This window comes from Mus caroli, chromosome 16, assembly GCF_900094665.2.
Source record: "Mus caroli chromosome 16, CAROLI_EIJ_v1.1, whole genome shotgun sequence".
Taxonomy (NCBI): Eukaryota; Metazoa; Chordata; class Mammalia; order Rodentia; family Muridae; genus Mus; species Mus caroli.
The window spans coordinates 88,890,718-88,901,742 of NC_034585.1; the positions used below are offsets into that span (position 1 = coordinate 88,890,718).

Genomic DNA, 11,025 nt, shown 5'->3' on the forward strand with positions numbered 1-11,025 from the left:
ATGCAGCTAGAGACAAGAGCTCTGGGGTACTGGTTAGTTCATAATAATGATCCACCTATGGGGTTGCAGTTCCCTTTAGCTCCTTGGGTACTTTCTCTAGCTCCTCCATTGGGGGCCCTGTGACCCATCCAATAGCTGACTGTGAGTATCCACTTCTGTGTTTGCTAGGCCCCGGCTTACTTTTATTTTTAAATGTGTATATATGTGATGGTTCATATATGCTTGGCTCACGGAATGGAGGTGTGGCCTTGTTGGAGTGGGTGAGTCACTGTGGGTACAGGTTTTAATACTCTTGTCCTAACTGTCAGGGAGCGAGTATTCTGCTAGCAGCCTTCAGATGAAGATGTAGAACTCTCAGCTCCTCCTGCACCATGCCTGCCCGGATGCTGCCATGTTCCCACCTTGATGATACTGGATTGAACCTCTGAACCTGTAAGCCAGTCCCAATTAAATGTTGTCCCTACAAGAGTTGCCTTGGTCATGGTGTCTGTTCACAGCAGTAAAACCCAAAGGGAGAAGTTGGTACCAGGGACTGGGGTATTGCTGTGATAGGCCTGACCATTTTTTTTGTTTGGAAGAATGGGGATTTGAGGACTTTGGATTTGGAAAGCCATGGAATGTTTTAAGTGAGGCTTAATTGGCCATGCTAGTAGGAATATGGAAAACTTTGTTACTGTGAGTGATTTGAAACGTGCAGACCTGGCCCAAGAGGGTTCAATGGAAAAGAATTTTAGTATGTGGTCTAGAGACTGTTTGGTGGAATTTTGGTAAAAAACATGGCTGCTAAAGAGTTTGCCTGAAGCAAAGGTGAAGAGACTCAGATTAATTGCATTGACAAAGGAAGTCTCAGAAATGCCAATCATAGACTTTGTTCTCTGGTTAAGTCTCGTGAAGAGTGTTTTAAACAAGTGTAGCAAGCTGAGAAAGGAAAAATATAAAATATATGGTTCAAGGGGCAATAGGAAGTGAAATGGAGCTGAATCCTGTGTTCAAGGATATTAAGTTGAATTAAGGGAGTGGTGACCTTGGGGCAAGATCCTTCCCAGCTAAGTTTAGGTCCAGGCATGGTGGTACATGCCTTTAATCCTGCATTCAGGAGATAGAGCCAAGCAGATCTCTGAGTTCAAGGTCAATCTACAGAGCAAGTTCCAAGACAGCCAAGCTTAGGCAGTTAGAGTTGGAAAACTGAAAGCTGGTAATAGAATAAGGGGGAACATGTTCCAGGCCCAGCAAGCAGCAGAACTTGGCAGCTTTGGCTATGTGGCTCTAGCTTTAGAGTACAGAATAGAAGGGACTCCTGGGACAACAGATGCTGGGTAGCTGGACCTAAGAAGTTAGTTGTGGTTGAGAAGAGACCAGCATCACTGAGGTGACATCTTCTGGGAAGTGTTTTCTGAGAGAACAGAGAAGCTGTGTTCCAGAGATAGCCAAGGTTGTACCTCGTGCTAGAGCTGGGCTTGGTAATGTGTAAGAGTCACTTAAGTAGTACTGGTTTTGAAGGCATGAAGGGGTTGTGGAGAGCAGCTGAGGCTTGGCACTATGAGAAGCCAGGGAAGGCCATTGGTGAAGGTGCAGCCTCAGTTGTACTTGATGGTCCAAGACTGAAGGGGTCATACAAAGAAACTGAGACTTAGCACCATGAAGAGAGCCTATGAGAGGCTATTGGTGAAGCCTTGTTACAGCAGAAGACCACAGACGATTGGAGATGCCAATTCCATGAGATGGTCACCAAGAACAGCAGCAACCTGATCAAGTGGATCAACCTGAGCTTAGAGTGATACAGAGGGTAGGGCTGGAGATGTGACCCAAGCCTTTTGGAGGAGCGCAAATCATGTGTGGATCCCAGACATTGAAAAAAGAAGCTGTAACATTGAAGTTGCCTTGGAAACTCCAAGATGTAAGAGATGCCAGAGCCATGGGCTATCTGCTGAGGAAAGCTTCCAACATGCAGTGGAACCAGCCCAAGAGAAAGAACGTTGTTGAAATCAACAAAGATGAAGAAGGAGTTGGAGATCTGAAAACCGCTTTGACATCAGCCATGGAGATGCAGAGTTTGGACTTTGCCCAACTGGTTTCCTGTATTGCTTTGGGGATTAAATTTAAGTGTTTGGATAAATCTCAGAGGAGACCTTGAACTTTGGACTTTTAACATTGTTGAGACTCCTATAAACTATAGGGTATTTAGAAGTTTGATATAATGTACTTTTAAAATTGTGCTTTGACTAGGTATGGCCTCCATAGTCATATGTTTGAACAAGACTATGGGGGCCAGGGATTGGAATGAGATGGTTTGTATATGCTTGGCTCGGGGAGTGGCAGCATTAGGAGGTGTGGCCTTGTTGGAGTGGGTGTGTCATTGTGGGTGTGGGCTCCTCCTAGCTGCCTAGAAGCCAGTCTTCTCCTAGTGGCCTTCAGATAAAGATATAGAACTCTCAGCTCCTCCTGCACCATGCCAGCCTGGATTCTGCCATGCTCCAGCCTTGATGATAATAGACTGAACTTCTGAACCTGTAAGCCATCCCCAATTCAATGTTGTCCTTTATAAGACTTGCCTTGGTCATGGTGTCTGTTCACAACATAAAACTCTAAGATAGTATAGAAAGGAAAAAAAAAAAAAAACAAAGTTGTCAGAAAATACTTTCTGATCTTCAAATATAAACACATTAACACATTAGATGGGCCAGCCTGATGACTAAGCTGCCAAGTCCCTGAGACCCACATGACCATGAGAAAGGAGAAAAATCAGTTCTCACAATTTGTCAATTTGTCCTCTGACCTCCACACAAAGGTTGTTGGGTCTCTCTCTCTCTCTCTCCCTCTCTCTCTCTCTCTCTCTCTCTCTCTCTCTCTCTCTCTCTCTCTGTCACACACACACACACACCATACTTAAGAACTACCTAGAATGGCAAGGATAATAAAACAACAGAAAGGAAGAATACACCAACATTAATATCCTCAGGCTAGCCGGGCGTGGTGGCCCACGCCTTTAATCCCAGCACTTGGGAGGCAGAGGCAGGTGGATTTCTGAGTTTGTGGCCAGCCTGGTCTACAAAGTGAGTTCCAGGACAGCCAAGACTACACAGAGAAACCCTGTCTCCGGGGGGAAAAAAAATCCTCAGGCTGGAGGGACAGCTCTACAGATAAGAGCGGTGGCTTCTCTTCCAGGGGACAGAGTTTGGTTCCCAGCATCCACATTGTGGCTCACAGCTGTCTGTAACTGCAGATCTAAGGGATCTAATGACCTTTTCTGGCCTTCTTGGAAAACAGGCACACACCTGGCACACAGACATACATGCAAGCAAAACACCCATGCTCTTATAAGATTTAAAAAAAGAAAAACAAAAACAAAAGAAAAACCTTTAAAAAATGCAGATTAAGACCATCCATTTATTTGGAGGCACACACTCGATGTGAAAGAGACACCAGAAACACAACTAGCTGATAAAGCATTCAGACCTGAAGTAAACAAAGAATGCCAGACTCATCAGACGTAGTTAGGCAAGACAGAGAGGTTGAAGATGCACAGGGCTCCATGAGCAGGTAAGAGCATTGGTGGACAACCTGATGCTTGACCCCAAGGCATTAGAAAACACAATCGGCTAAGAACCGGATTAAACAGGTCTGGCAATCAGAGATCCCTTTGTAAGCCCCATCATTTTGCATCTGCAGCACTGCAGAAGCAATTGTGCTGAGTTTCTGCATCTGTGGCTTTCCAACCACAGTTTTGCTGGACAGCAGAAGCAACTACACAGACAAAGGGGATTCACCAGAGAGGGCTGGCTGGAGCTTGATGAGAGTGCAGTGCGGTGACAGAGCAGGACAGACACCTCTGCCTCAGGACGGTGCATGCAGCCACTGAGAACATAGCCTAGACCTAAACTGAGAGCACAGAGCCTCTGCCACCGTGGGGCTGGGCATAGAGCTCCGGGACCCAGGCCACATGATAGAAACCAGAACCCACCAGTCCCTCCTGTGGAAGATGGAGGAGGAGGGAGGGTGGGGGAGCACCTTGTGGCTGAAGATCCCTGAGGCTGAAGCTTTCTAGAATCAACTGGCTCTGGGACCCATCAGGGAAAGGCAGGAAGTGTAGGGTGCCAGTAGCCAGCCTGTGGATCTTTCAATGTTCAAAGTCCTGTTTCTAGTCCAGTGTTTATGGGTGAATTGTACCCCCACCCCTAATTCATACAGTGAAGCCCTAACCCCTGAAAATTCATATGCAGCTGTAGTTAGGGGCGAAGCCTTTCCAAAGGCGATTAAGGTAAACTGAGGGCATAATCCAGTAAGTGTGACTACTGTCCTTGCAAAGGACATGGGTGTGCAGAGGAGAGATCATTCAATGACACAGAAAGCTGTCACCACCATCCAAGGAGAAAAGCCTCAGGTACAACCAGCCCTGGTCACCCCACCTTGGGCTTCTAGCTCCCAGACTAAGCAGTCCTTTGTTACAGCACCCTTGGCAGATGAACACCTTTGAGCCATCAGGCTTGGGAAGGTCTTTGCGCCAACTTCCAGCCCAACGTCCACTATCGTTGAGGATCCTGCCCACCCTGCTGGCTTCAGCCACCACCACAACCCACTGCTGTGATGCTGTCCTCTCCCAGACTCCAGTGCTACCGTGTCACGTCCACACCTCACTGTAGTGCTGGCTGGCACTTCTTCAAAGGCAACTTGAATAAAACTAAATGCATTTCCCTCGACAAGTCAGCTCCTGGTTTCTCCTCCCTGTGCTCACAAGAGCATATTCTCTGTGATGCTCTCAACCAGAATTTGGTCATTTTAGAGCCCTGACGCCCTACCTCCACATCTCACTTGTTTCTCCAGCAGGAGAACAGCCATGTTTAATCTTTTTACTCTAAAATGGCCTCCTTGGTCCCTTTGATCCCTGCCCAAATGCCTGCTGTTCCTCTCCTCAGGGGATTCAGACCATTCAGGCCTGGCTCAGCTTCCATTCATTCATAAGCCACACCACAGTCCTGTACCCACCACGCACCAGGCATTTCATACGCCCAGGCCTCTCAGTGAGCTCGTGCTGTGGCTTGATGTTGTTGGTCCCTAAGGGTTCATGTGCTAGAGCAGCAGTGACCTATTGGTCGTTTGGGGACTGAGTCTTTCACAGATGTCACAAAAGACCATCAAAAAAAAAAAAAAAAGACCATCAAAAACCACAGATATTTACATTTCAATTCATAACACTTATGAAGTAGCAAAAAATAATGCTACGGTTGGGAGTCACCACAGCATGAGGAGCTGAATTAAAGAGTTGCAGCGTTAGGAAGGCTGAGAACCAGAGGCTTGGTGCCCAGTGCAGCAGTGATATGGCCAGCTGCAGGCACGTCCAACCTTCTTACCTTGTGGTGGGCATTTTCTTTCTCTCTTTTTTTAAAAGATGTAGCCATCTCTCCAGCCCTGTGGTAGGCATTTTCACCTAGAGGAGTCACACTTGAGGACTGGACAGTCAAGTTAAAAGGGAAAAAAACCCTCACAATGTTTGCAGTAAGTTTGTGATTTTGTGTCGGGTGGCATTCATGGCTGCCCTTGGGCTGCAGGGTAGAACTGCCTGCCTAGAGGAAGGTGTAGAGGTCATGGCAGATTGTTACCCTCAAAGGGATTAATGGAGTTCCCACAGGATTCAGATCAGTTCTCAAGGATGTGATGTTACAAAGCAATAGGTGTGCTTTGCTTCTGCACATGACCGTTTCCCTTCCTGTTTCCCAGAAAGCTCTGCCAGAAGCCAGACTAGTGGGATTACCTAATCCTGGCCTTCAGACTCCAAGACTGTGAGCTGGGTAAAGTTTACTCATTGCCCAGCATTCAGTAGATGCTGTAACAACAGAAAACAGATAGGTATAGTGACTCAAGCCTACTTGGGAGGCTAAAGTGGGAGGGTCAAGACCAACGGGGATTTTAGGAGACCCCTCCATCAAAAACTTAAATGAGGGCTGGAGAGATGGCTCAGAGGTTAAGAGCACTGCCTGCGCTTCCAGAGATCCTGAGTTCAACCCCCACAAACCACATAGTGGCTCACAACCATCTGTAATAGGATCTGATACCCTCTTCTGGGGTGTCTGAAGACAGCCACAATGTACTCACATATATAATTTTTTTTTTAATTAAAACAATAGAAAACTGATATACAGTGCAAAATGGCCTTTGTGGCCATCTTTTTGCCTAGACGCAAAGTGGAATTTAGAGTAACCGACTGTTTTTCCCCAGCTCTCAAAACCAAATAAGACAAGACAGGCAGATCTCTGTGAGTTCAAGGCCAGCCTCATCTCTAGAGCTAGTTCCAGGATACCCAATAAGACAAGACAGGCAGATCTCTGTGAGTTCAAGGCCAGCCTCATCTCTAGAGCTAGTTCCAGGATACCCAAGGTTACACAAAGAAATTCTGTCTCAAAAAATTGAAAAATGAGTAAATGAATAAATAAATTAAAAACAAAACAAAACGGGGTTGGCAAGATAGCTCAGTGGTTAAGAGTGCCAACTGCTTTTCCGAAGGTCCTGAGTTCAAATCCCAGCAACCACATGGTGACTCACAACCATCCGTAACAAAATCTAATGCCCTCTTCTGGAGTATCTGAGGACAGCTACAGTGTACTTACATATAATAAATAAATCTTAAAAAAAAAAAACAAGTGAGGAAGCTAAGGGATGAATCTATGTCTTTCTAGCTCCCTGGATGAATGCAGTTCCCACGAGGATGACAACTGAGAGCCAAGACCTGAACAGTGGCTCAGCAGGTAGAGAGATGCACTTGCCACACAGGCTCTGAATTCAACCCTGGAACCCATAGTGAAGGCTGTACCGTAAGTCATCTGTGCTTCACACATATGCTGATGGCACGCACACAGCTGCACACGCACATGTGCATACATCATCATCAAAGATCCACACCTTACTAAAGGCACCTTACTAAAAGTCCAGATTTGTCACTGTAAGCCCTGAGGACAACCTTCTGTATGCAGCGCGGAGGAGCTGGGACTGTCCCTAACTTGTACACACCTGAAAGCTGTGGGTGGGAATTATCAAGGTCACCCCAGGAGACAGCTTGCTCTGAAAGTGCAAGTGCAAGCTAGGAGGAGGAGGAAGAAGAGGAGGGGGAGGAGGAAGAGGAGGAGAAAGAGGAGGAGGGGGAGGAGAAGGAGGAAGAAGAGGAGGGGGAGGAAGAAGAAGAGGAAGAGGAGGAGGAAGAGGTGGGGGAAGAGAAGGGGGAGGAGAAGGAAGAAGAGGAGGAAGAGGAGAAGGAAGAAGAGAAGGGGGAAGAGGAAGAAGAGGAGGGGGAGGAGGAGGAGGAGACCTGGGATGGGTTTTCTGTACAGACACTGAATGTCAATAATTCAGTACCAGCTGCAGAAACTTGAAGTAGGGGAAACCACCATTAAAACTTAAAAAGCTCAGCAGCCAACAGTGGTACCTCGTGCCTATAATCCTAATGGTAATTCACGGGACTCAGGAGGATGGCTGTTAAGTTTGAAGCCAGCCTTTATTACATAGTAAGTTCCCAGGTGGCCAGGCATAGAGTAAGACCCTGTCTTAAAAAAAAAAAAAAAAGAAAGTTTTAATTTACTAATTAAAAGTTCAATGCCGCCCTTGTGCAAGGATGACACGCAAATTCGTGAAGCGTTCCATATTTTTAAAATCTTCAGATTAACTGATGTCCAAAATACTGTCTTGAATCATGAGATCCATCAATTTTTAGTATTGATTGTCTAGACCTGCAAATAGAACTACACTGTAAAATCGTTTTCAGCATGTGTTAAGATGTATGTGAATATTTCTGTCAGTTTTTGTCTTAATAAAAGTTCAATGCCAGGCATGATGCTGATATCTATTATCCCAGCACCCGGGAGGTGGAGGCCAGCCCAGACTACAAAGGGAGTTTCAGGCCTTCAGGAAACATCCTGAGAAACTTACTTTAAAAAAAAAAAAACAATAATAATAAGGCTGGCGTGATAGCTCCCAGGTGTGCTGGTTTGACTGCGGACGGCCCCCAGACACTCATACTTCAATGCTTAGTCGGAACAGAACAGAACTGTTCATTAAGGATTGGGAGGTGTGGTCTTACTGGAGGAACTATGCCACTAGGAGTGAGCTCTGAAGTTTCAGAAGGCCACATCAGGTCCAGTCTCCACCCCCTCCATCTTTCCCTTCCCCGGCTTCCCTCCCTTCCCTCCCCTCCTCCCTCCCTGCGGACAGAGGACGTAAAACTCTCAGCTACTGCTTCAGTGCCATGCCTGTCTGCTGCCTGCTGTAAATAAGCCCTTAATTAAATGCTCTCTCTTATAAAGAAAAAAAGAGCTGCCTTGGTCACGGTTTCTCTTCACTGCAATGGACCGGTGACTAAGACAGTCATATAGGACCTCGCTAATAAGCAAGCCTAGCAACGTGAGTTCAGTGCAGGAACCCATGTGAAAATGGGGAGGGAAACGACTCCATAAAGCTGTCCTCTGTCCTTCAAGAGCAGTGCACATGCTTGCACACACATGATGATGGTAGTGGTGGTGGTGGTGATGATGGTGATAATAATATATAAATAAAGGTTTGATATGCAATGTGAAATCCTGGGATGGATCCTAGACCAGGAAAAAAAAAAAGACACTAATGGGAAAACGGGTGAGATCTGAAACCTGCACTTGCGTTTGTACGTTGCATTAACCTGAGTTAGGATTGATTAATCCATGGTTGTGTAAGAAAGATGTCAACGTTGATGGGAGCTGAGGAGAGATGAGAGAGAACTCTTAGTGCTATTTCTGCAACTCTTTAGTAAAGTCTAGGGTGACTTCAGAATAAGTATTACAGAGTGACTTTCTCCTTAATTTTATTAGCACTCCTTTTTCTGTTCCTAAATAACTATGTAGCCATAAGCAATTTACTTCATCTTGCTGAGTCCACCTATAAAAAATAAAATGAAGTGACAGCCAGGCATGCTGGCAGATAAATACAGTTTGGTTACTAGGGAAGCTGAGATGGGAGGACCAGGCACTGGAAGCCAGCCTGGACAGCAGAGAAAGGCTCATATCCTGAGCCAGCAAGATGTTAATAGGGAAAGTGCTCATTGTGCAGGTCTGACAGCAGAGTTCCACCTGCAGAACTCACATTCGGCCACACACACTTTTGAACACGGGGCAGGAGAGATGGCTCAATGTGGACAAGGACCCGGATTCCATTCTCAGAATACACATGGTGGGTCAGACGCCCTCTTCTGGTTTTTGCAGGCACTGCATGCACACAGCACACACATACATACACATTCAGGGAAACACTCTTACACATAAAATAAAAAATAAATATTTTTTTTCAAATAAAAGAAATATTGCTTTTAAAAGAGAAAATTCCTAACCTCAATTTTTAAAAAGGATGGACACAAACTAGATAGTTTCTGGTTGCCTCCCTCTGTACCCCCCAACTCTGACACTCAGATCCCAAGACGGCTACAACATGACTCAGCTTACAAGGCATCCCACCACAGCCCTGGTGTTTAGCACCATGCCTGCACCAGTAGATTCTCAACAGAAGTTTCGGAACCTAAAACTCCATTATGTTTTTTTCCAGTGAGGCACAGCTGCCATCTCTTTTGCCTGCTTGGCTATTAGAAAGCAAACTGCTCGCAAAACTTTCTACACAGCAAGTAAATCCATCTTCATTGAGCGCGGGGGAGTGGGGGGTCCTTTACAACAGAATATACAGGCTGCAGAACGGAGGCCCGCTCCTAACAATCGGAGGGGACCTGGGCTTGAACAGTACACACAGCTTCCAGATGAGCCCTTAGAGCCACTATCTCCTGCCCACCGAGCAGCATTCACAGATTTCCAAAGTCAGAACCACCTCAGTGGCTGTGGGCTAAAGCTGAAAAGGGGTGAGCCCCACTCCCACTTCATCGACTGGGTGAGGTGTCCCCACGTTCATAAACAGTAAACCCCAGTGCAGAGAGAAGCTAACTACTTAAGAGGCAGAGAGCATGAGGCAGCTGGATTGAGCTGGCTTTCCACCGCCGGTTTCCTACCAGATCCTGGCCCTGAAAAGATGACAGTATCCAGACCGGTCAAGCAAAGCCAGGAGGGCCCCGCTGTGAAGAAATTATTCCTGTCTATAAATAACTCCCCCTGGGGGGACAAACAGAAACATCAAAGCCAGGTCACTGGAGCCGAGCTAGGCAAGCCCGCTAGCTCCTGTGGAGCTAGAAAGGGAGTGTGTCCCCAGTGGGAGCCACGGTCACCGTGCAGCACGTACCTGTAAAACCCGGCGGCCACAATCCCTCACCGGTGCTCCTGGCCTGAGCTACCCGCAGCTCCTGGAGCCGGTAGCAAGCGGCGAAATGCACGGGAGTGGGTGGCGCGTCTTCGCCAACCACAGGCAGGTGGCAGCCTCGTGAGCAGGAACAGACCACGGGGAAGGGCCAGATCCCCGCAGCCCCAGATCCCGGACACACCTCAGCCAGGTTCAGACGGTGCTAGGACTACCTCTAGCCACACTCCGGGGGCCCTTTGCACACAGGGTCGCTCCTCAGTAGCTCAGCCTGCCCCACAGCAGGCTTGTCCTCAGGGATGCTAGCCTCAGTGATCAAAACGTCTCCTCCCTATGGAAACCTGCAGTACCCTGCTGACCCTGTCACGGATTGCCTGTACACCTGTGCCTGCCTGACTTGGTTCAGAACCCTCTGGGATGGACGCTCGAGCTCTTCGGGTTGTCCCCCGACCCCCGCAGGTAACAAACCCCATGGAAAGTTTTGCTTAGTGGGTAAGAGAAAAGAAAGCAGATCCAGCCCCTTTAGAGAGCTCCTCCTCCTCCTCTCAGCCTTGTGAGGGAGGTTCCAACTTCCCAATACTTAACTCTTCTAGTCTACCCTTCTCCCCTAGGGAGGGGAGGCCTGAGAGGGTCTTGATTCTGACCTCTGAGTCCCACCCCCAATTTCTTCATTTTCTTGTCAACAGTTCCAAGAAGTCCCGAGCCTTCTCTGTTGTCTACCACCCACCCACCCCCACCCCGAGCCTTCTCTGTTGTCTACCACCCACCCACCCCCACCCC

The 11,025-nt window shown here is 47.4% G+C and overlaps 1 protein-coding gene across 2 annotated transcripts in view; it reads right to left on the minus strand.

The window, feature by feature from the left end:
• The window catches only part of Hlcs (holocarboxylase synthetase), a 182,425-nt gene that overhangs the window by 162,545 nt on the left and 8,855 nt on the right, over positions 1 to 11,025 (minus strand). The window contains exon 1 of one of the 2 annotated variants that reach the window (XM_029470265.1): positions 10,231 to 10,726. The exons of the other annotated variant lie outside the window; for it this stretch is intronic. The gene's annotated coding sequence lies outside the window, so the exon portion shown is untranslated. Of the gene's footprint in view, positions 1 to 10,230; positions 10,727 to 11,025 lie in introns of those variants that run through there. 2 annotated transcript variants of the gene reach the window in all.